Source organism: Moschus berezovskii, chromosome 21, assembly GCF_049115385.1.
Source record: "Moschus berezovskii isolate FMDL1 chromosome 21, NW_MosBer_1.0, whole genome shotgun sequence".
NCBI lineage: Eukaryota > Metazoa > Chordata > Mammalia > Artiodactyla > Moschidae > Moschus > Moschus berezovskii.
The window spans coordinates 65,578,349-65,602,188 of record NC_142480.1 but is presented as its reverse complement, the minus strand read 5'-3'; the positions used below and the strand labels follow the sequence as shown (position 1 = coordinate 65,602,188).

General features: G+C 39.6%; 1 protein-coding gene and 1 non-coding gene across 2 annotated transcripts in view; both read left to right on the top strand.

Annotated features, from left to right (window-relative positions):
- Nucleotides 1-23,840, top strand: part of GABRG3 (gamma-aminobutyric acid type A receptor subunit gamma3) — an 876,540-nt gene that overhangs the window by 485,422 nt on the left and 367,278 nt on the right. The gene's annotated exons all lie outside the window — the stretch shown is intronic.
- On the top strand, nt 13,096-13,200 carry LOC129550843 (U6 spliceosomal RNA). The gene has a single exon (XR_008684965.2). It is a non-coding gene; the product is annotated as a U6 spliceosomal RNA (small nuclear RNA).

Here is a 23,840-nt window from a genome sequence, read left to right as displayed (position 1 = left end):
CTCCTTTAGAATGGACTGGTTGGATCTCCTTGCAAGAGTCTTCTCCAACACCACAATTCAAAAGCATCAATTCTTCGGCAATCAGCTTTCTTCACAGTCCAACTCTCACATCCATACACAACCACGGGAAAAACCATAGCCTTGACTAGACGGACCTTTGCTGGCAAAGTAATGTCTCTGCTTTTTAATATGCTATCCAGGTTGGTCATAACTTTCCTTCCAAGGAGTAAGCATCTTTTAATTTCATGGCTGCAATCAGCATCCGCAGTGATTTTGGAGCCCTCAAAAATAAAGTCTGACACTGTTTGCACTGTTTCCCTATCTATCTCCCATGAAGTGATGGGACCAGATGCCATGATCTTTGTTTTCTGAATGTTGAGCTTCAAGCCAACATTTTAACTCTCCTCTTTCACTTTCATCAACAGACTTTTTAGTTCGTCTTCAATTTCTGCCATAAGGGTGGTGTCATCTGCCTATCTGAAGTTATTGATATTTCTCCCGGCAATCTTGATTCCAGCTTGTGCTTCTTCCAGCCCAGCGTTCCTCATGATGTACTCCGCATATAAGTTAAATAAACAAGGTGACAATATACAGCCTTGATGCACTCCTTTTCCTATTTGGAACCAGTCTGTTGTTCCATGTCCAGTTCTATCCGTTGCTTCCTGACCTGCATACAGGTTTCTCAAGAGGCAGGTCAGGTGGTCTGGTATTCCCGTTTCTTTCAGAATTTTCCACAGTTTGTTGTGATCCACACAGTCAAAGGCTTTGGCATAGTCAATGAAGCAGAAATAGATGTTTTTCTGAAACTCTCTTGCTTTCTCCATGATCCAGTGGATGTTGGCAATTTGATCTCTGGTTCCTCTGCCTTTTCTAAAACCAGTTTGAACATCTGGAAGTTCATGGTTCACGTATTGCTGAAGCCTTGCTTGGAGAATTTTGAGCATGACTTTACTAGCGTGTGAGATGGGTGCAATTGTGCAGTAGTTTGAGCATTCTTTGGGATTGGAATGAAGACTCAACTTTTCTAGTCCTGTGGACACTGCTGAGTTTTCCAAATTTGCTGGCATATTGAATGTAGCACTTTCACAGCATCATCTTTCAGGATTTGACGTAGCTCAACTGGAATTCCATCACCTCCACGAGCTTTGTTCATAGTGATGCTTTCTAAGGCCCACTTGACTTCACATTCCAAGATGTATTAGTACAGAGTTTAAGGAAAAACATACCCTTGAACAAGATGAGTTGTTTTGTTGTGTAATCATTAGCTCTGGGATTCAAGAAAGTTAGTCTTAAAAACCGTTGTCATAACAATTCAGAGTTTAAGAAAAATCGTCTTATGTGAGGAAGACAAAGCAATATAGAAAGAAGAAAAGTTTGTCCTTATCTCCTCCTTGAGAACCCCAGCCTCTAGGTGAGTGATCGCATCACGTGAGTATCCAGATCATTATGACCTTTACTCTATACTTCTGTGTATTCTTGCCACCTCTTCTTAATCTCTTCTGCTTCTGTTAGGTCCATACTCTCTGTCCTTCATCATACCCATCCTTGCATGAAATGTTCCTCAGAATCTCCAGTTTTCTTGAAGAGATTTCTAGTCTTTCCCTTTCTGTCGTTTTCCTCTGTTTCTTTACATTGTTCATTGAAGAAGGCCTTCCTTACTCTCCTTGCTATTCTCTAGAACTCTGCATTCAGTTGGGTATGTCCTTCCCTTTTCCCCTTGCCTTTCACTTAATCGTCAGCTATTTGTAAAGCCTCGTCAGATAACTACTTTGATTCTTGAACTTCTTTGGCTTTGAGATGGTTTTATTCACCACCTCCTATACAGTATTCAGGCATTCTGTCTACCAGACCTAATCCCTTGAATCTATTCATTATGTACATTGTATAATCATGAGAGATTTGATTTAGGTCATACCTGAGTGGCCTGTTGGTTTTCCCTACTTTCTTCAATTTAAGCCTGAGTTTTACGATAAGGAGGTCATGATCTAAGCTACAGTCAGCTTCAGGTCTTTTTTTGCTGACTATAGACAGCTTCTACATCTTCCTCTGCAAAGAGTATAATCAATCTGATTTTGGTATTGACGATTTGGTGATGTGCATGTATAGAATCATCTCTTACATTGTTGGAAAACACTCTCGATAAAACCGTTAGCCTTTGCCTTGCTTCATTTTTTACTCCAAGCCCAAACCTGCCTGTTGCTCCAGGTATCTCTTGACTTTCTACTTTTGCATTCCAATCCCCTGTGATGAAAAGGCCATCTTTTTTGGTGCTATTTGTAGAAGGTTTGGACTTCCCTGGTGGCTCAGAGGTTAAAGCATCTGCCTGCAATGCGGGAGACCTGGTTTAATCCCTGGGTCGGGAATATCCCCTGGAGAAGGAAATGGCAACCCACTCCAGTATTCTTGCCTGGAGAATCCCAGGATGGAGGAGCCTGGTGGGCTACAGTCCACGGGGGTCGCAAAAAGTCGGACATGACTAAGCGACTTCACTTTCTAAGTCTTCATAGAATGAGTCAACTTCAGCTTCTTCAGTATCAGTAGTTGGGGCATAGACTTGGATTACTGTGATGTTGAGTGGTTTGCCTTGGAAACAAACTGAGATCATTCTGTTGTTTTGGAGATTGCACCCAAGTACTGCATTTTAGACTCTTTTGTTAACTATGAGGGCTACTCCATTTCTTCTAAGGTGTTCTTGCCTACAGTAGTAGATATAATAGTCATCTGAATTAAATTTGCCCATTCCCACCCATCTTAGTTTATGGATTCCTAAGATGTTGATGTTCACTTTTGTCTCCTTCTTGAACACTTGTAAATAGGATTAGACATAAAAATATATGCCTTATCTCAGTATCATAACACTTGTAATGTCCAATGCAAAACTTAAAAATGAACTTTTTAAAATGAGCGTGGTCTTTTTATTGAGAGTAGTTGACACACAACACTGTGTAAGTTTAGGGTGTGCAGCATGCTTAATTCATACATGTATATATTGCAGTACCATTAGCACTGTATCATTAGCCAACACCTCTATCACTTCACATAATAATTATTCCTTTTGTGTGGTGAAAGCAATTAAGATCTAGCCTCTTAGCGACTTTGAAGTTTACAGCCCAGTACTGTTGGCTGTAATCGCTCTGCTGTGCATGAGGTCCCCGGAATTTCTTCATCTTCTAGTTGCAGGTTTGTACCCTTTGACCACCGTCTCCTGAATTCCCTCACTCCCTATCACCTGATAACCACCATTCTACTATCTTTTACTGTGAGTTGGCTTTTTTAGATTCTGTAAATGATATTACTCAGTATTTGTCTTTCTCTGACTTACTCAGCAAATGAGGCTCAAGGTCCACCTGCTGCTGCTGCTGCTAAGTCACTTCAGTCGTGTCTGACTCTGTGCGACCCCATAGACGGAAGCCCACCAGGCTCCCCCGTCCCTGGGATTCTCCAGGCAAGAACACTGGAGTGGGTTGCCATTTCCTTCTCCAATGTGTGAAAGTGAAAAGTGAAAGTGAAGTCGCTCAGTTGTGTCCGAGCCTTAGCTCCCCCACGGACTGAAGCCTACCAGGCTCCTCCATCCATGGGATTTTCCAGGCAAGAGTGCTGGAGTGGCTTGCCATTGCCTCCTACTGCTGCAAATGGCCAGATTTCCTTCTTCTTCATGGCTGAATTGACATTCTCTTTATTCACTCATCCCTTGAACCAAAGGAAATGAAAAGAGGTTACAGAAGCGGTATCTGCACTCCCACGTTGATTAAAGCAGCGTTGACAACAGTCAGGGTATGGAAGCCACTTAAACGTCCATCAAATTATGACATTTAAAACACTGTCTCTCCAGTCTCCTGGATCACTGTGTCCACAGGCTGAGAGCTGTTTCCTTTATAGCTCCAAACTGTGAGTGACCACTCTGCACACTAGACAGTGTTCTGGAGGCCCCAAACCCTGGGAGAGGCTGGATACCTCCTGCTGGCTATCTATAGGGAAGGTTGCCGTGTTCCAGCACACGTTTGGCTGGCACCTAGTCAGAAGGATACCCCTTTCTTTTTAAATTTTCTGAACATCTCAGTCCCCTAGGAGGTTTTGCCTTCCTCATACTTCCCACCTCCCACTCTCCTACCAAATTCCTTGTGCATCTTTGCTGTTTCTTCCTCCTCTCTCTCTCTCCCCACTTACCCCTACCACCCGATACTTCTTTTTTCTCTATTCCAAGATATCCTTGGATATCCTGAATGAAGCAGACACCTTTCTGCAAAGCCTTGTTTTTTGACCTGCCTCTTGAGAAACCTGTATGCAGGTCAGGAAGCAACAGTTAGAACTGGACATGGAACAACAGACTGGTTCCAAATAGGGAAAAGAGTACGTCAAGGTTGTATAATGTCACCCTGCTTATTTAACTTATATGCAGAGTACATCATGAGGAACGCTGGGCTAGAGGAAGCAGAAGCTGGAATCACGATTGCCAGGAGAAATATCAATAACCTCAGATATGCAGATGACACCACCCTTATGGCAGAAAGTGAAGAAGAACTAAAGAGCCTCTTGATGAAAGTGAAAGAAGAGAGTGAAAAATTTGGCTTAAAGCTCGATTCAGAAAACTAAAATCATACCATCCGGTCCCATCAGTTCATGGCAAATAGATGGGGAAACAGTGGAAACAGTGGCTGACTGTTTTTCTGGGCTCCAAAATCACTGCAGATGGTGATTGTAGCCATGAAATTAAAAGACGCTTGCTCCTTGGAAGGAAAGTTAGGACCAACCTAGACAGCATATTAATAAGCAGGGACATTACTTTGCCAACAAAGGTCCATTTAGTCAAGGCTATGGTTTTTCCAGTGATCATGTATGAATGTGAGAGTTGGACTATAAAGAAAGCTGATCGTCGAAGAATTGATGCTTTTGAACTGTGGTGCTGGAGAAGACTCTTGAGAGTCCCTTGGACTGCAAGGAGATCTAACCAGCCCATTCTAAAGGAGATCAATCCTGGATGTTCATTGGAAGGACTGATGCTAAAGCTGAAACGCCAATACTTTGGCCACCTGATGCGAAGAGCTGACTCACTTGATAAGACCCTGATGCTGGGAAAGACTGGGGGTTTGGAGAAGGGGATGACGGAGAATGAGATGGTTGGATGGCATCACTGACTCAATGGACATGAGTTTGAGTGAACTCCTGGAGCTGGTGATGGACAGGGAGGCCTGGCGTGCTGTGATTCATGGGGCCTCAAAGAGTCGGACACAACTGAGCGACTGAACTGAACTGACACCACAAAGACTCCTCTCTTTACTCTCCTGAGTTCTAAGACAGTGTAGTACACGTTCCCCAAGCCTCCAGCTCCTCAAAGGGACAAGTTCAGACACTCCCCTTTGCCTTCTGGGGCAACTCATCAGCAATCTCTTTCCCTGGGACAGGTTGGGAAGTACACGTTCATTCCCTGCCTCCATTTCCATGGTAGTGAGAAAGTGAATAGCTCTCAGTAACTGCAGTGAGGACGAGAGGAGGCAGATCATCATTGTGAGTAATGAGAGACACCTCACGGAGAGTGGGGAACCCGCGGTGGGGAGGCTACTCAGGATTACTGGGTCCTTCAGCACATGAAGAGGCCCAAGTCTGGAGATGTGGGCTGGGAAACAATAGCCTCACAGATATAGGATGACTTCCCTTGTCCTGAGGATCACACTGCAAGTCATGTGTGCCCCCAGAAAGTACCCCAAAGTTGTTCTCCAGCAGAGTTGAACAGGCAGGTAGTTGGGGGAGGGGGGTCCCTGAGATACTCCTGAGTTCACCCTCCCTGTCTGTAGCCTCACACCTACTTAATCTGCAGCTTTTCTATATCTGAGACCTAATATAAATGGATAACCATGATCATCACAAAGTAAAAGGAAACCTGAGATGTAAATAGGAAACATCTTGATTAAAAAAAAAAAAAACAAGATTATCTAATAGTCCAGAGAAGAAAATTTAGGAAACAGATAACTTCAAACAAAACACTCTGATAAGCATGCCTGGAGTGAGATTTTAAGCATGGCAACTGTTAAAAAAAATACAACAAAAGAGGATCTTATGATGGGTTAAGAACTGGGGAATAATAATAAAGGTTCTTTATATTAAGGAAATATAAATTTTGGTTAAAAAATGAGAGATAAAGCACAGGAAATTTCTTTTTAAAATAAAACTTATTTGCTTTTCTCTTTGTGACTTACTTCATTCTGTATAACAGGCTCTAGCTTCATCCACCTCAGTTCAACTGACTGAAATTTGTTTCTTTATATGGTTGAGTAATATTCCATTGTGTATATCCAGCTTCTTTATCCATTCACCTGTTGATGAATATCTAAGTTTCTTCTATATCCTAGCTATCATAACTAGTGCTGCAGTGAACATTGGGGTGCATGTGTCTTTTTAACTGGTTGTTTTCTTAGGGTATATGCCCAGTATTGAGGTTGCTGGGTCATATTGTAGCTTTATTCCTAGTTTTTTAAGGAATCTCCATGGTGTTCTACATAGTGGCTGTATCAGTTTACATCCTCATCAACAGTGAGCAAGAAGGTACCCTTTTCTCCACATCCTCTCCAGAACTAAATGTTTGTAGATATTTTGATGATGGCCATTCTGACTGGTATTAGGTGATAACTCATTGTGGTTTTGATTTGCATTTCTATAATAGTGAGCAATGTTGGGCGACTTTTCAAGTATTCATGGTCCATCTGTATGTCTTCTTTGGAGAATTATTTGTTTAGGTCTTCGGCCCATTTTTTGATTATTTGTTTTTCTGATATTGAGCTTCAGTTGCATATTAACACATATACATGGAATCTAGAAAAATGGTGCTGGTGAACCTATTTGTAGGTCAGGCACAGAGACACAGATGAAGGAATAGACTTGTGGACCCAGCGGGAGAAGAAGAGGCTGGGATGAATTTAGAGGGTAGCATTGAAATATATACATTAACATGTAAAACAGGTAACTAGTAGGCAGTTGCATAAAACAAAGGAAGCTCAGCCTAGCACTCTGTGATGACCTAGAGGGGTGAGATGGGGGAGGGGGCAGGGAGGCTCGAGAGGGAGGAGATATATGTATACTTAGAGCTGATTCAGTGTTGTAAGACAAAAACCAACACAAAACTGTGAAGCAACTATCCTCCAATTAAAAATAAAAATTAAAAAAAGTAGAACATGAAGCGGAGAAGGCAATGGCAAGCCACTCCAGTACTCTTGCCTAGAAAATCCCACGGATGGAGGAGCCTGGTAGGCTGCAGTCCATGGGATCGCTATGAGTCGGACATGACTGAGCAACTTCACTTTCACTTTCACACATTGGAGAAGGAAATGGCAACCCACTCCAGTGTTCTTGCCTGGAGAATCCCAGGGACAGGGGAGCCTGGTAGGCTTCCGTCTATGGGGTCACACAGAGTCGGACACGACTGAAGTGACTTAGCAGCAGCAGTAGCAGCAGAACATGAAGGGATAGTAAATATGAGTGTAAAGAAAACAGAGTATTTCTTCTTTTAAAAAAAGCCCAGAATCCAGCCTAATAGAAGTTTCAGGAAGAGGTCACAGAGTGAGTGGAGGTAAGGAAACTGTGAATAAATAATTTAAAAATTCCTCCGTGGAAAATAAGTATGTATTTTGGAAAGGAAATCAAATGCCAAATACTGTGACTAGAAAAATAAGAGCTTTTTCTCTTCAATGCCTATCTGTAAAATTTTGAAATACCAGGAAAAGAGGTCAGCTGTGAATAGAAAGAAAATTATGATGGTTTCAGAATCTCGTCAATGACACTGGATGCTGAAACCCAAAGGAGATTTGAGAGGATGTGTTCAAACTTATTGGGGAAAAAATTTTGTGTCTTAATTCCCATACCCAGCACTCAAATATATGTGATATGCTGTATTAGTCAGCTAGGGCTTCCATAACCAAATAGCACAGATTGCATGGCTCAAACCACAGAAATTTATCTTCTCACAGTTCTGGAGGCTGGGAGTCTGAGCTCAGAATGTTGGCATGGATGGCTCCTCATAAGGTCTCTCGCCTTGACGTGCAAACGACTGTGTTCTCACTGTGTCCTACGCAGACTTTTCTTGAGTGCACCTCCCTGACATCTCTTCCTCTTCTTACAAGGCCAGAGTCTTACTGAATCAGGATCCCGCTCTGACCTCATTTAACCTTAATCATACTTCTTTAAAGGCCCTATCTCCAAACAGTCACATTGGAGGAATTTTGGAGAAATATTAGTCCATAGCATGTATGATAGTAAAATAAAGACATTAATATATGTCAAGGGCTACTACAGTTTGCCTCCTTCAAGAAAAAAGGTAAATAAACCAAATGTGAAGAAATATACTAGATCCAAGAGACAGGAAACCCAATGCAAGAGACAGATGAAGAGAGTTCCAGGGCAATGCTCTGTAGATTATACCAGCTGAAATGGACTGAATTGGTCGAGGGTCAGGAGGAAGAGCATTGGGACAAAGCAAATATGCATCGGATGATGTAACATGGGCCAATAACACACGGATAAAAGAAAGATGCCTGCATGCTCAGTTGCTCGGTCATGCCTGACTCTTTGCAACCCTGTGGACCGTAGTCAGCTCCTCTGTCCATGGGATTCACCAGGCAAGAATACTGGGGTGGGTTACCATTTCCTCCTCCAGGAGATCTTCCTGACCCAGGGATCAAACCCACAGCTCCTATATCTCCTACTTTATCAGGCTGATTCTTGACCACTGAGCCACGAGAGAAGAGAAAGACAGTCATGAGGAAAAAAGTAAGAGTGCATAAACGGCATAGTGCTGCTCTACCTGTCTCTGTGGTGACGGCGATACTGCACACGTCCCAACTTCCAGAAACCTCAGACATGGGAATTTAATTGTTTGTAGGTGAAATTAGAAACTGAGAAATGGGACGAAAGTTCAGCTTATTGTGTGACACTGTGAATCAAGATTTATCTCCAGAAGGAAGCAGGTGGAAGCAGATGATGTAAAGTTGCAAAGGTATCCAATATGGGAACCAGTCTTAGAGCCATATTGAGAGAGTTGATTTTCATATACTGGAGTCTAAAATTGGAAAATTAATACGTGTTCCAGTGGCAAAGCATTATCTAGAGAGCTGACATTAAACATCAGAGTGAGAATTAATGGAAAGAACTGACTTCCTCCACCACTTGCCTCTGCTCAGGATAGAGGGATTTGGGTTGGTAAGATGGGCGAGGAGATGTCACTCTGCATCACATACGCTGATGGTACTGGTCTGTCTTTTCTCATATATGTATTTAATTACATAAGTATATCAAATGCATGTAATTATATATACATGGTGTTTATTGCATTGACATTTTAGTTGACAGAGAATTATAAGTAGAAACTACCTTTTTCTTCCTTTCCCCTTTATATAAACCTTCCCTGGTGCATATTTCTATCCTCAGGGAGTAACTTTCTAACTTGCAAAATTATTGAAAAACTTATTTCACTTCAAGTCATGCTATTGAATTTCCACATTTATTCCTTTTCAAAAAGCCTCCATTCTATGAGTTCACTTTTTTCATTCTTCAAATTTATGTATTAAGAATTGAGGCCAATAATATGATATTTTCCTTATTTTTCCCTGTAAATCACTACATCTCACCTCTAGTACCCAACAGCTCTTTATAAAGTGTATTTGCTTTTTATTGTCACTTCCTCCTTTCTTTCCAACAGATCTCTGAGGAGAGTCCAACTTGCATTTCTATTCTGAGTATATGACAAATCAGAGCTCATTTTCAAGACTACCCATTTTCTCTCAAATTCTTTTCTTTCTGAACATATTATATTAGAATAGAAGACATTGATCCATATTTGTGCATCTAATTTGGGGAGGAGCAAGAGACCTGAGTGTCTTTTGAGGGAGGAAAAATACACGGTATGCCTTGTGAGAGAACAGAACATCTCAGAGCTTAGAGGGACAGTTTTGTATTTCCTTTCGTTAGTTATCATCTGCTTTTCCTTTTGTGATCAAAGCCAGAGGTAGTTGGTGGACTTTACTTTCCAGTCATGACGGGTACCAGAGTCATCTCCATAATGCTTTCTTGTAAGAATACTATTTTCAAAGTAGGGATGCAAAGAGATATGTTCATCTGTAATGAGTCTTAGTGGTTCTTTTCTACATCTCCTATTAAATGAATTATTTCTTTTTGGGATCCAGTTTTACCTTACCAAAGAGGTGACATCTTAATCCCTTCCTCCCTCTGTCCTATCTTCTACACTGAATAACCACTGGAGTTTTGAGGATGTTTATAAAGTTTTTTTTTTCTTGTTTATGTTTGTAAGTTTTACTAACATGTTTTTCATTCTTAATTATTTGTGATGAGACAAATATCCTTACTTGATTTAAGTACTGCCTTCAGCAATTTGAGAACTTTCTAGGGATGCATATGGAGAACCAAAAGACAGTTAAATGACTTATCAAGAAGTCATTTATTCTTTTCTTTTAATTAGCAAATAATTTTGAGAAAATAAAGTCCACTGAACTATAGACATTTTCTCCTTTCACTATGCCTAGTGCTATTTTCTATACAAAAGAAACACACATTTCCTCAACTGATTATTGTATCAGTTTGTCACAAGTGAGAGCCATTAGTTTTGAATCACCTGGGCTCTTATTTCCATCACAGCCAAAGATAACTGTTTAAGGAATTCCTCTTTAGAAATGGAGTCATCAGAGCCCACTTGCATCAAACCCAGGGGCCATCACAGATAGCACAGAATGCCAAGATCGCATCCAGATTATAGAGAACATAAACTTCTCTGGAAGAGTATCTACTTACTACTAGGATTTATAGTGGAGAGATTAGAAATAATTTAAATTCAACAGTGAAATGCAGTATCATAGCCACAATTTCTTTTTTAAGAGTTTAGTGCTATGTCGATCTCAACCCCAGTGGTCAGTCATCTTAAACTGTACTGAGTCCCGAGAAGACTCGCCTGAAATGTGTGATGCTGTTTTGCTTAAGTCACCAGGTCCTGATCCCTGTAACCGTTAATTCTGTAACAGAAATGATGCTATGACTGATATTTGGATAGTTCCCCAAATTAAGAGATTTGAACTTGTCACTTTTTCAAACGAGCAAATGGATCCTATTAATAGCTGTTTTTAGGAGCAGATGGGAATATTTGATGCACAGATGGAAACCAAAATATTTAAACATTCATTTTCTTTCCATCTATCTGTGGGAATAATTTTGTTTTAAACTTATCAACCAAAAATTCTGTGCCTAGAATTCATTCTGTCAAGTCAACTGTGTTCAGTTGTGATTGTTCAAACAAATATTTGTAAATACTTTTATTTGTTGGGCCAAGCCTCTCACTGAGACAATGGGCATTGTCCTCACGTTGAGTAGACAAACATTAAGCTGACCACTACTTTTAATAAGCCACAGTGGTAACACATACTGGGAAAGAGAAGCACAGAATTCTGGGAGAATCCTTGCCCACATATCCTAGAGAGTCAAGAAGGGAATCTTAAGGGGCATAATGTTTGAGCTGACATCTGAGAGGTGAGCAGGGCACTGTTCAGCAAGGGAGGGGCACAGAAATGAGGAAGTATCCTATCTGGAGGTAACATCAGAGGGGGACTCACTGGTGTAGAGAAACATAGACACCTTTGCCTCTGGAGGAACCGAGGAAGGCCAGCAAGCGTAAAGCTCGCATGACTGAGAAACACCAGGAGAAACATGCTGGGGATGACCAAGGCCTTCAGGAGTCTGGGGAAGTGTTGGAGGCTCTAGGCAGAGGTGTCAGGTGAATGGACATGCATTTTAAAGAGCCATTCTGGTCAATATTAGGAGAAAAGATTTCAGAGACCAAAAGTGAGTACTTTTGTTTTAGGTACATGCCCTTTGTCAAATACGTGCATTGCAAGTGCTTTATCCTAATCTGCACTTGTCATTCATTTTCTTAACAGTGTCTTTTGAAGAACAGATATTTTTAATTTTGATGAAATTCGGTTTATCAATTTTTTTCCATGGATCATGCCTGTGTAGTTTTACATAAAATTTATCAGCAAATCTAAGATTTTCTCCTATGTTTTCTCTTAAAGTGTTTAAGGTTTAAGTTTTATATTTAGATCAATAACCCATTTTGAGGTAATAATTGTATGCATTGTAAAATATGGATCAGAATCTATTTCTTTCATATGGATAGCTAATCTTTACACACTATTTGTTGAAAGGATTATTCTATATTGTCTTCTTACATTTGTCAAAAATCAGTTATCCCTATGTGCCTCAGTCCATATCTGGACGCGATCCTAACCATTGATCCACTTATTTGTCTGTATCACACTGTCTGGATTTACTGTATCTCTAAACTAAACCTTGAAATTGGATCTGTATTTCTGCACCTTTCGTTTTTTTCTTTCAAAATTTTACTGGCTACTAACTGTGGTGCTGGAGAAGACTCTTGAGAGTCCCTTGGACTGCAGGGAAATCCAACCAGTCCATTCTAAAGGAGATCAATCCTGGGTGTTCATTGGAAGGGCTTATGCTAAAGCTGAAACTCCAATACTTTGGCCACCTCATGCGATGAGTTGACTCACTGGAAAAGAGTCTGATGCTAGGAGGGATTGGGGGTAGGAGGAGACGGGTACGACAGAGAATGCGATGGCTGGATGGCATCACCGACTCGATGGACATGAGTTTGAGTGAACACTGGGAGTTGGTGATGGACAGGAAGGTCTGGTGTGCTGTGGTTCATGGGGTCGCAAAGAGTCGGATATGACTAAGCGACTGAACTGAACTGAACTGATGGGTGCTTTGCAGTCCCATATTTTAGAAATAGTTTGTCAATTACTAAAATAAAATCTGACTATATTTATATTGTTGTTATTGTCTAGTCACTAAGTCATGTCTGACTCTTGCAACCCCATTAACTGTAGCCTGCCAAGCTCCTCTGTCCATAGGATTTCCCAGGCAAGAATACTGGAGTGGGTTGCCATTTCCATATCCAAGGGACATTCCCAACCCAGGCATCAAACCTCTGTCTCCTGATTTGGCAGGCAGATTCTTTACCACTGAGCCACCAGGGAAGTCTGTATTAAGAATTATGTATTCTGTATTAAGAATAAATAAATAGTGCTCACTTCAGCAGCACAGATACTAAATTGGAATGATATGGAGAAGATTAGCATGGCCCTGGGCAGGGATGACATGCAAATTTGTGAGGCGTTCCATATTTGTAACGGATCAGTGAGCTGGAAGATAAAATGGTAGAAATAACTGCTGAAGAGCAGAATAAAGTAAAAAGAATGAAAAGAACTGAGGATAGTCTAAGAGACCTCTGGGACAATATTAAACTCACCAACATTCGAATTATAGGGGACCCAGAAGAAGAAGAGAAAAGAAATAGAAAGGGTATGAGAAAATTTTTGAAGAAATTATAGTTGAAAAGTTCTTCAACATGGCAAGGGAAATAGTCATTCAAGTCCAAAAGGCACAAAGAGTATCACACAGGATAAACTCAAGGAGAAACTCGCCAGTTCAGTTCAGTTCAGTTCAGTCGCTCAGTCGTGTCCGACTCTCCGCGACCCCATGAATCACAGCACGCGAGGCCTCCCTGTCCATCACCAACTCCCGGAGTTCACTCAAACTCATGACCACAGAGTCGGTGATGCCATCCAGCCATCTCATTCTCGGTTGTCCCCTTCTCCTCCCGCCCCCAACCTCGCCAAGACACATACTAATCAGACAAACAAAGCTTAAACACAAAGAATATTAAAAGCAGGAAGGGAAAAGCAAGAAGTAATATACAATGCAAGCCCCATATATCTAACAGCTAATATTGCAGAAGAAACTCTGCAAGCCAGAAGGGAATGGCAGGATATATTTAAAGTACTGAAAGGGAAAAATCTACAACCAAGATTACTCTACCTGGCAAGGATCTCATTCAAAATTGGTGGAGAAATAAAAAGCTTTTCAGATAAACAAACATTAAGAGAATTCATTACCAGCAAACCAGCTTTACAACAAATGTTAAAGGGATTTATATAGTCAGGAAATATAAGAGAAGAAAAAGATCTACAAAAACAAACCCCAAACAATTAAGAAAATTGCAATAGGAATATATGTACCAATAATTACTTTACATATAAATTAATTAAATGCTCCAACCAAAAGGCATAGACTGGGTGAGTGGATACTAAAACAATACCCACATATATGCTGTCTACAAGAGACCCACTTCAGACCTAAATATGGAAAGTGAGAGGATGGAAAAATATATTCCATGCAAATAGGAAGCAAAAGAAACCTGGAGTACCAGTCCTCATATCAGAAAAAATATACCTTAAAATAAAGAAGATTACAAGAGATAAGGAAGGACAGTACATGATGATCAAGGGATCAATCCAAGAGGAAGACATAACATTGTAAATATCTGTGCCCAACACAGGCGCACCTCAGTACATAAGACAAACACTAACAGACATAAAAGGAGAAATTGACCGTGAACAATAACAGTAGTAGATTTAACACCCCACTTACAGCAATGGACAGATAATCAAAACAGAAAATTAATAAGGAAACACGTTTTAAATGATACATTAGATGAGATGGATCTCATTGATATCTTCAGGACATTCCATCCAAATGCAGAAGAATACACCTTCTTCTCAAGTGCACATGGAACATTCTCCAGGATAGACCATATCTTGGGTCACAAATCAAACCTCAGTAAATTTAAGAAAATTGAAATCATATCAAGCAGCATTTCTGACCACAATGCTATGAGACTAGACATCAATTAACCCTGTAAAAAAATCACAAACACATAGAGATGAAACAATACATTTCTAAATAATGAACAGGTTACTAAAAAAATCAAAAGGGAAATGAAAAAAATTCCTAGAAACAGATGACAATGAAAGCACAACAACTCAAAACCTATGGGATGCAGCAAAAGCAGTTCTAAGAGGGAAGTTTATAGCAATAAAACCCTACCTCAACAAACAAGAAAAACATCAAATAGACAACATAACTTTACACCTAAAGCAACTGGGAAAAGAAGAACAAAAAAACCCCAAAGTCTGCATAAGGAAAGAAATCATGAAGAGCAGAGCAGAAATAAGTGAAAAAGAAATGAAAGAAACAATAGTAAAGATTAATAAACCTAAAAGCTGGTTCTTTGAGAAGATAATAAAATTGACATGCCTTTATCCAGACTCATCAAGAAAAAAGAGAGAAGAATCAAGTCAACAAAATTAGAAATGAAAAAGAAGAGGTTGCAAGAAGCAAGGCAGAAAAACAAAGTATTATAAGAGACTTTTATGAAAAAATATGGCAATAAAATGGATAACATGGAAGAAAAGGACAGATTCTTATAAAAGTTCAATATTCCAAGATTGAACCCGGATGAAATATAAATTATGAGCAACCCAGTTATAAGCACTGAAATCGAAACTTTGATTAAAAAATTTCCCCAAAAAACAAAAGCCCAGGACCAGATGGCTTCACAGGTGAATTCTATCAAACATTTAGAGAGGATCTAATGCCCATCCTTCTAAAACTATTTCAAAAATTGCAGAGGAAGAAACACTTCCAAATTCATTCTACAAGGCCACCGTCACTCTGATACCAAAACCAGGCAAAGACAACACAAAAATAAAAAATTACAGGCCAATATCACTGATGAACATAGATGCAAAAACACTCAACAAACTTTTAGCTAACAGAATTCAACAACACATTTAAAACCATTATCAAGTTGGGGTTATTCCAGGGATGCAAGGATTCTTCAGTTCAGTGCAGTTCAATCACTCTGTCATGTCCAAATCTTTGTGACCCCGTGGATTACAGCACGCCAGGCTTCCCTGTCCATCACCAACTCCCAGAGCTTACTCAAACTCACGTTCATTGAGTCGGTGATGCCATCCAACTATCTCATCCTTTGTCATCCCCTCCTCCGGCCTTCAATCTTTCCCAGCATCAGGGTCTTTTCCAACGGTTCAATATACACAAATCAATCAATGAGAAGCACCATATTAACAAATTGAAGGATAAAAAATGCATGATAATCTCAATAGATGCATAAAAAGCCTTTGAAAAAATTCAGCACCCATTTATGATAATAACTCTTCAAAAACTGGCATAGAAGGAAACTGTCTCAACATAGTAGAGACCATATATGATAAGCACCAGCAAACATTATTTGCAGTCGTGAAAAACTGAAAACATTCCCTCTAAGATCTGGAACAAGACAAGGGTGTCTACTGTTACCACTATTATTCAACGTAGTTTTGGAAGTCCTAGCTACAGCAATCAGAGAAAAAAAGAAATAAAAGGAATCGAGATAGAAATAGAAGAAGTAAAGCTCTTACTGTTTGCAGATGACATGATACTATACATAAAAAGCCCTAAAGATACTATCAAAAATTGCTAGAGCTAATCAGTGAATTTAGTAAAGTCACAGGATACAAAATCAATACACAGAAATCGCCTGCATTCCTTTATACTAACAATGAAGATCAGAAAGGGAAATTAAGGAATCAATAAGATATACCACTGCAACAGAAAGTATAAAATATCTAGGAGTAAACCTATCTAAGGAGACAAAAGAACTGTATACACAAAATTATAAGACACTGATATAAGAAACCAAAGACAACATAAACAGATGGAGAGATATTCCATGTTCCTGGGTAGGAAGAATCAATATTGTGAAAATGACAATGCTACCAAATACAATCTACATATTCAATGCAATCCCTATCAAATTACCAATGTCATTTTTTACAGAACTAGAATAAAAAATTTCACAGTTCATGTGGAAACACAAAAGACCCTGAATAGTCAAAGCAGCCTTGAGAAAGAAGAATGGAGCTGAAGGAATCAATCTTCCTGAATTCAGATTATAATAAAAAGTTACAGTCATCAAGACGGTATTGTACTGGCATAATAACAAAACTATAGACCAATGGAACAAGATAGAAAGCCCAGAAATAAATCCATGCACCTGTGGGTACCTAATTTTTTACAAAGGAGGCAAGAATATACACTGGAGTAAAGACAACCTCTTCAATAAGTGGTGCTGGGAAAACTGGACATCTACATGTAAGAGAATGAAATTAGAACACTTAACACCATACACAGTGGTAAACTCAAAATGGATTAAAGACCTAAATGTAAGACCATAAACTATAAAACTCTTAGAGGAAAACATAGAACACTTGTTGATATAAATCAAAGCAATATCTTCTATGAACCACCTCCTAGAGTAATAGAAATGAAAACAAAATTAAATAAGTGGGACCTGATGAAATGTAAAAGCTTTTGCCCAGCAAAGGAAACTATATATAAACAAGGTGGAAAGTCAGCCCTTGGAATGGGAGAAAATAACAGCAAATGAAACAGCTGACAAAAGATTAATTTCCAAAATATACAATCAGCTCCAATATACAACTCAATACCAGAGAAAACAAACAACCCAATAAAAAAGTGGGAAAAAGACCTAAACAGCCATTTCTCCAAAGAAGACATACAGATGGTTAACAAACACATGAAAAGATGCTCCTATCACTCATTATTAGAGAAATGCAAATCAAAACTACAGTGAGATATCACCTCACACCAGTCAGAATGGCCATCATCAAAAAGTCTGCAAATAATAAACGGTGGAGAGGGTGTGGAGAAAAGGGAGCATTCTTGCACTGTTGGTGGGAATGTAAATTGATACAGGCAATGTGGAAGATGGTATGGGGAATCCTTTAAAAACCAGGGATAAAACCACCATATGACCCAGCGATCCAACTCCTAGGCATATACCCTGAGGAAACCAAAATTGAAAAAGTCATATGTACCCCAATGTTCATTGCAACACTATTTACAGTAGTCAGAACAGGGAAGCAAAATAGATGTCCACTGACAGATGAATGTATCAAGAAGTTGTGGTATATATATATATATATATACACACACACAATGGAATATTCAGTTCAGCTCAGTCATGTCCAACCCTTTGTGACCCCATGAACTGCAGCATGCCAGGCCTCCCTCTCCATCATGAACTCCCAGAGCTTAAACATCAGTCCCTCCAATGAACACCCAGGACTGATCTCCTTTAGAATGGACTGGTTGGATCTCCTTGCAGTCCAAGGGACTCTCAAGAGCCTTCTTCAACACCACAGTTCAAAAGCATCAATTCTTTGGCGCTCAGCTTTCTTTATAGTCCAACTCTCACATCCATACATGATCACTGGAAAAACCATAGCCTTGACTAGACAGATCTCAGTTGACAAAGTAATGTCACTGCTTTTCAATATGCTGTCTAGGTTGGTCATAACTTTCCTTCCAAGGAGCAAGCGTCTTTTAATTTCATGGCTGCAGTCACCATCCGCAGTGATATTGGAGCTCAGAAAAATAAAGTCAGCTACTGTTTCCACTATTTCCCTATCTATTTCTCATGAAGTGATGGGACCGGATGCCATGATCTTAGTTTTCTGAATGTTGAGCTTCAAGCCAACTTTTGCATCAAGAGGCTCTTTAGTTCTTCACTTTCTGCCATAAAGGTGGTGTCATCTGCATATCTGAGGTTATTGATATTTCTCCCAGCAATCTTGATTCCAGCTTGTGCTTCCTCCAGCCCAGAATTTCCCATGATGTACTCTGCATATAAGTTAAATAAGTAGGGTGACAATATACAGCCTTGACGTACTCCTTTTCCTATTTGGAACCAGTCTGTTGTTCCATGTCCAGCTCTATCTGTTGCTTCCTGACCTGTATACAGGTTTCTCAAGAGACAGGTCAGGTGGTCTGGTATTCCCATCTCTTTCAGAATTTTCCACAGTGTATTGTGATCCACACAGTCAAAGGCTTTGGCATAGTCAATGAAGCAGAAATAGATGTTTTTCTGGAACTCTCTTGCTTTTTCCGTGGTCCAGCGGATGTTGGCAATTTGATCTCTGGTTCCTCTGCCTTTTCTAAAACCAGCTTGAACGTTTGGAAGTTCATGGTTCACATATTGCTGAAGCCTTATTTGGAGAATTTTGAGCATTACTTTACTAGCGTGTGAGATGAGTGCAATTGTGTGGTAGTCTGAGCATTCTTTGACATTACCTTTCTTTGGGATTGGCATGAAAACTGACTTTTTCCAGTCCTGTTGCCATTGCTGAGTTTTCCAAGTTTGCTGACATATTGAGTGCAGGAATTTCACAGCATCATCTTTTAGGATTTGAAATAGCTCAACTGGAATTCCATCACCTCCACTAACTTTGTAGTGATGTTTTCTAAGGCCCACTTAACTTCATATTCCAGGATGTCTGGCTCTAGGTGAGTGTAAGTGATACATAAATTTAAAAAGAATGCATAAATAAATCTGCATCAAAAAGATCAATTGGTAGAATTAACTTCTCAATGTTGTATCTTCTACAGTATAAGCAGAGTATATTTTTTCATGTGTTCCAGTCCTCCTTAATTTCTCCAAAGTTGTGTAGATTTTAGTTTACATGTATTTCACATCATTTGTCAAATTTACAATAACTTATTTCAATATTTGATAGTATTATAGAAAGCATTGCTTTAAATTTTAATTTCCAATTATTGTTCCTGGTATATAAAAAGGCTACCCTGGTGGCTCAGATTGTAAAGAATCCACCTGCAATACAGGAGACCTGACTTCGATCACTGGATTGGGAAAATTCCCTGGAGGTGGGTCTGGCAACGCACTCCAGTATTCTCGCTTGAAGAATCCCCACAGACAAAGGATCCTGGCAGACTAGAGTCCATGGGGTCACAAGGGGTCGGATATGACTGAGCGACTGAGCACAGCACAGTATATAAAAATACATTGATCTTATATCCTGCAATCTTGACAGTATGCTTTTTTACACCATCCGTAGATTGTTACATGATCTACAAATGACTACACTTTTGCTCTTTCAATTCAAATTTCTTTACTTTATGTTACTGCTCTGGCAAATATCACCATTGAAAAGTTTAATGGAAATGGTGAGAGCAGACAACACTGGATTGGTTCAGTTAACAGAGTAGAGTATGCGCTAACTTCCTCTTGCAAGAGCACCAAAATCACAAATAGCTGTTGAGCAGGAACTGGACCCACCAAAAAAATATATCCCATGTCAAAAGACAAAGGAAAGGCTGCAACAAGATGGTAGGAGGGACACAATCATGATAGAACCAAATACAATACACTCTTGGTGAGTGACCCATTAAACTGGAAAGCAATAATACCAAAGAAGTTCTCCTACTTTTGTGAAGGTTCTGAGCCCTATGTGAGGCTTCCCAGCCTGGAGATCTGGCAAAGGGACTAGGAATTCACAGGGAATCTAAAGTTGAAGACCAGTGGGATGAGACTGCAAGATTTTCACGAGACTGGGAAAAACAGAGACTCTACTCATGGAAAGCACACAGAAAATCTGTGCACACCAGGAACCAGGGAAAAGGAGCTGTGACCCCATAGGAGACTGAACCAGACTTACCTCCTGGTGCTGAAGGATCTCTTGCAGAGGCATGGGATATCCATGCGCACACCTCAAGGATAGTGGCAGTGGCAACAGCAGTTGTGCAAAGTCCCTGTTTGTTTGAGTTCTCCTTGAGGTCACCATTAGCCATATCATAGAGCCTGTAGACGCTAATCTGAGGTCTCCTCAGGCCAAACAACTAACAAGGAGGGGCAGGACAGCCCCATCCACCAGCAGACAAGTGGATTAAAGATGTACTGACTATGGTCCTGCCCACCAGAGAAAGACCCAGTTGTTGAAATGGCCAGTCCATCCCATCAGGAAGGTTGCACAAGCCTCTTAGATAACCCCATCCACCAGAGAGTAGACAGAAGAATCAAGAAGAACTACAATCCTGCAGACTCCAGAATGAAAACCACAAAGAAAGTTAAACAGAATGAAAATGCAGAGGTTTATGTCCCAGATGAAGGAATATGATAAAACCCTCCAAAAACAATTAAATGAAGTGGAGATCAGCAAAATTTCTGAAAAACCATTGAGAATAATGATAGTGAAGATAATCCAGGATCTTGGAAAAAGGATGGAGAAATCTTCAGGATGTAAGAAATGTTTAACAAAGACTTAAATGAACTGAGGAAGAAAGAAGAAGAAATGAACAATACACTAGAAGGAATCAGTTACAAAATTATTGAGTCAGAAGAATGGATAAGTCACCTGAAAGAGAGAGGGTAGAAATCATGGCCCCAGAAAGGTATATAAAAAAAAAATGAAAGGAAATGCAGAAAGCCTAAGAGACCTTTGGGACAATATTAAACACAGCATCATTTGCATTATAAGGTTCCCAGGAGGAGAACAGGACCTGGGAAAATATTCAAAGTGGTAATAGCTGAACATTTGCTCAACACAGGAAAGGAAATAGCTAACAAAGCCCAAGAAGCATAGAAAGGCCCAAGTAGGATAAACCCAAGAAGGGATACACTAAGACACATAGTAATCAAATTGATAAAAATTAAAGACAAAGATAAAATATTAAAAATAACAAGGGTTATAGTTATCATCTTTCTGAATTCCATATGTGTGCGTTAATATACTGTATTGGTGTTTTTCTTTCTGGTTTACTTCACTCTGTATAGTAGGCTCCAGTTTCATCCACCTCATTAGAACTGATTCAAATGCATTATTTTTAATTGCTGAGTAATACTCCATTGTGTAAATGTACCACAGCTTTCTTATCCATTCATCTGCAGATGGACATCTAGGTTGCTTCCATGTCCTGGCTATTATAAACAGTGCTGCAGTGAACATTGGAGTACATGTGTCTCTTTCAATTCTGGTTTCCTCGGTGTGTATACCCAGGAGTGTAATTGCTGGGTCATATGGCAGTTCTATTTCCAGGTTTTTTAAGGAATCTCCACACTGTTCTCCATAGTGGCTGTACTAGTTTGCATTCCCACCAACAGTGTAAGAGGGTTCCTTTTTCTTCACACCCTCTCCAGCATTTATTGCTTGTAGATGTTTGGATAGCAGCCATTCTCACTGGCATGAAATGGTACCTCATTGTGGGTTTTGATTTGCATTTCTCTGATGAGGGATGTTGAGCATCTTTTCATGTGTTTGTTAGCCATCTGTATGTCTTCTTTGGAGAAATGTCTGTTTAGTTCTTTGGCCCATTTTTTGATTGGGTCGTTTATTTTTCTGGAATTGAGCTGCAGGAGTTGCTTGTATATTTTTGAGATTAATCCTTTGTCAGTTGCTTCATTTGCTATTATTTTCTCCCATTCTGAAGGCTGTCTATTCACCTTGCTTAGAGTTTCCTTTGCTGTGCAGAAGCTTTTAATTTTAATTAGGTCCCATTTGTTTATTTTTGCTTTTATTTCCAATATTCTGGGAGGTGGGTCATGGAGGATCCTGCTGTGATTTATGTCGGAGAGTGTTTTGCCTGTGTTCTCCTCTAGGAGTTTTATAGTTTCTGGTCTTACATTTAGATCTTTAATCAATTTTGTGTTTATTTTTGTGTATGGTGTTAGGGAGTGTTCACAGCAAAAGAGACACAGATGTATAGAACAGTCTTTTGGACTCTGTGGGAGAGGACGAGTGTGGGATGATTTGGGAGAATGGCACTGTAACATGTATATTATTATATGTGAAATGAATCACCAGTCCAAGTTTGATTCATGATACAAGATGCTCGGGGCTAATGTACTGGGATGAACCAGAGGGATGGGATGGGGAGGGAGGTGGGAGGCGAGTTCAAGATGGGGAACACATGTACACCCGGGCAGATTCATCTCAATGTATGGCAAAACCAATACAATAATGTAAAGTAATTAGCCTCCAATTAAAATAAATAAATTAAAAAAAATAAAAGCCTGCTGGAACTTTCCTCCAAAATAAAAGCTTTAAAAGTTAAATATATATATGTAAAATAAAAGAAACAAGGGAAAAACAATAAATAACATACAAGGGAACTCCCATCAGAGTATCAGCTGATTTCTCAGTAGAAACTCTGCAAGGCAGAAGGCAATGGCATGATATATTTAAAGTGAAGAAAAGGAAGAACCTGCAACCAAAAATCATATATTCAGCACGGCTCTCAATCAGATTTGAGAGAGAAATCAAAAGCTTTACAGACAAACAAAAGTTAAGGGAATTTAACACCACCAAACCAGCTTTACAGCGTATGTTAAAGGAATTTCTCTAGGTAGGAAAAACAAGAGAAGAAAAAGACCTATAAAACAAACCCAAACACTCAAGAACATGTTAATAGCATCATATATATCAACAATTATCTCAAGTGTAAATGAATTAAATGCGCCAACCAAAAGAAATAGACTGACTGGGTGGATAAAACAAAAATAAGACCCATATATATCCTGTCTACAAAAGACCCATGTCAGACCTAGATGCACATGCAGACTGAAGGTAAAGGGATGGGAGAAGGTATTCCAGGCAAATGGAAATCAAAACAGTGCTGGTGTAGCAATACTCAGATCAGACAAAGTAGACCATAAAACAAAGACTGTTATAAGAAAGAAGAAGGACACTACATCATGATAAAGGGATGAATCCAAGAATAAAATATAACAATTATGAATATATGTATACCCGATATAGGAGTACCTCAATATGTAAGGGAAATACTAACTACCAAAAAGAGAGTAATAGACTATATTGCAGTGATAGTGGGGGACTTTAATATCCCACTTTCATCAATGGACAGATCGTCCAGACAGAAAGTTAATAAAGAAACACAGGTTTTACATGTCACATTAGATCAGATGGACTTAACTGATATTTGTAGAGCATCCCATCCAAAAAACAGCAGACTACACATTCTTCTGAAGTGCACACAGAGCATTCTTCAGGATTGACCACATGCTTGGCCACAAGGCAAGATATGGTAAATTT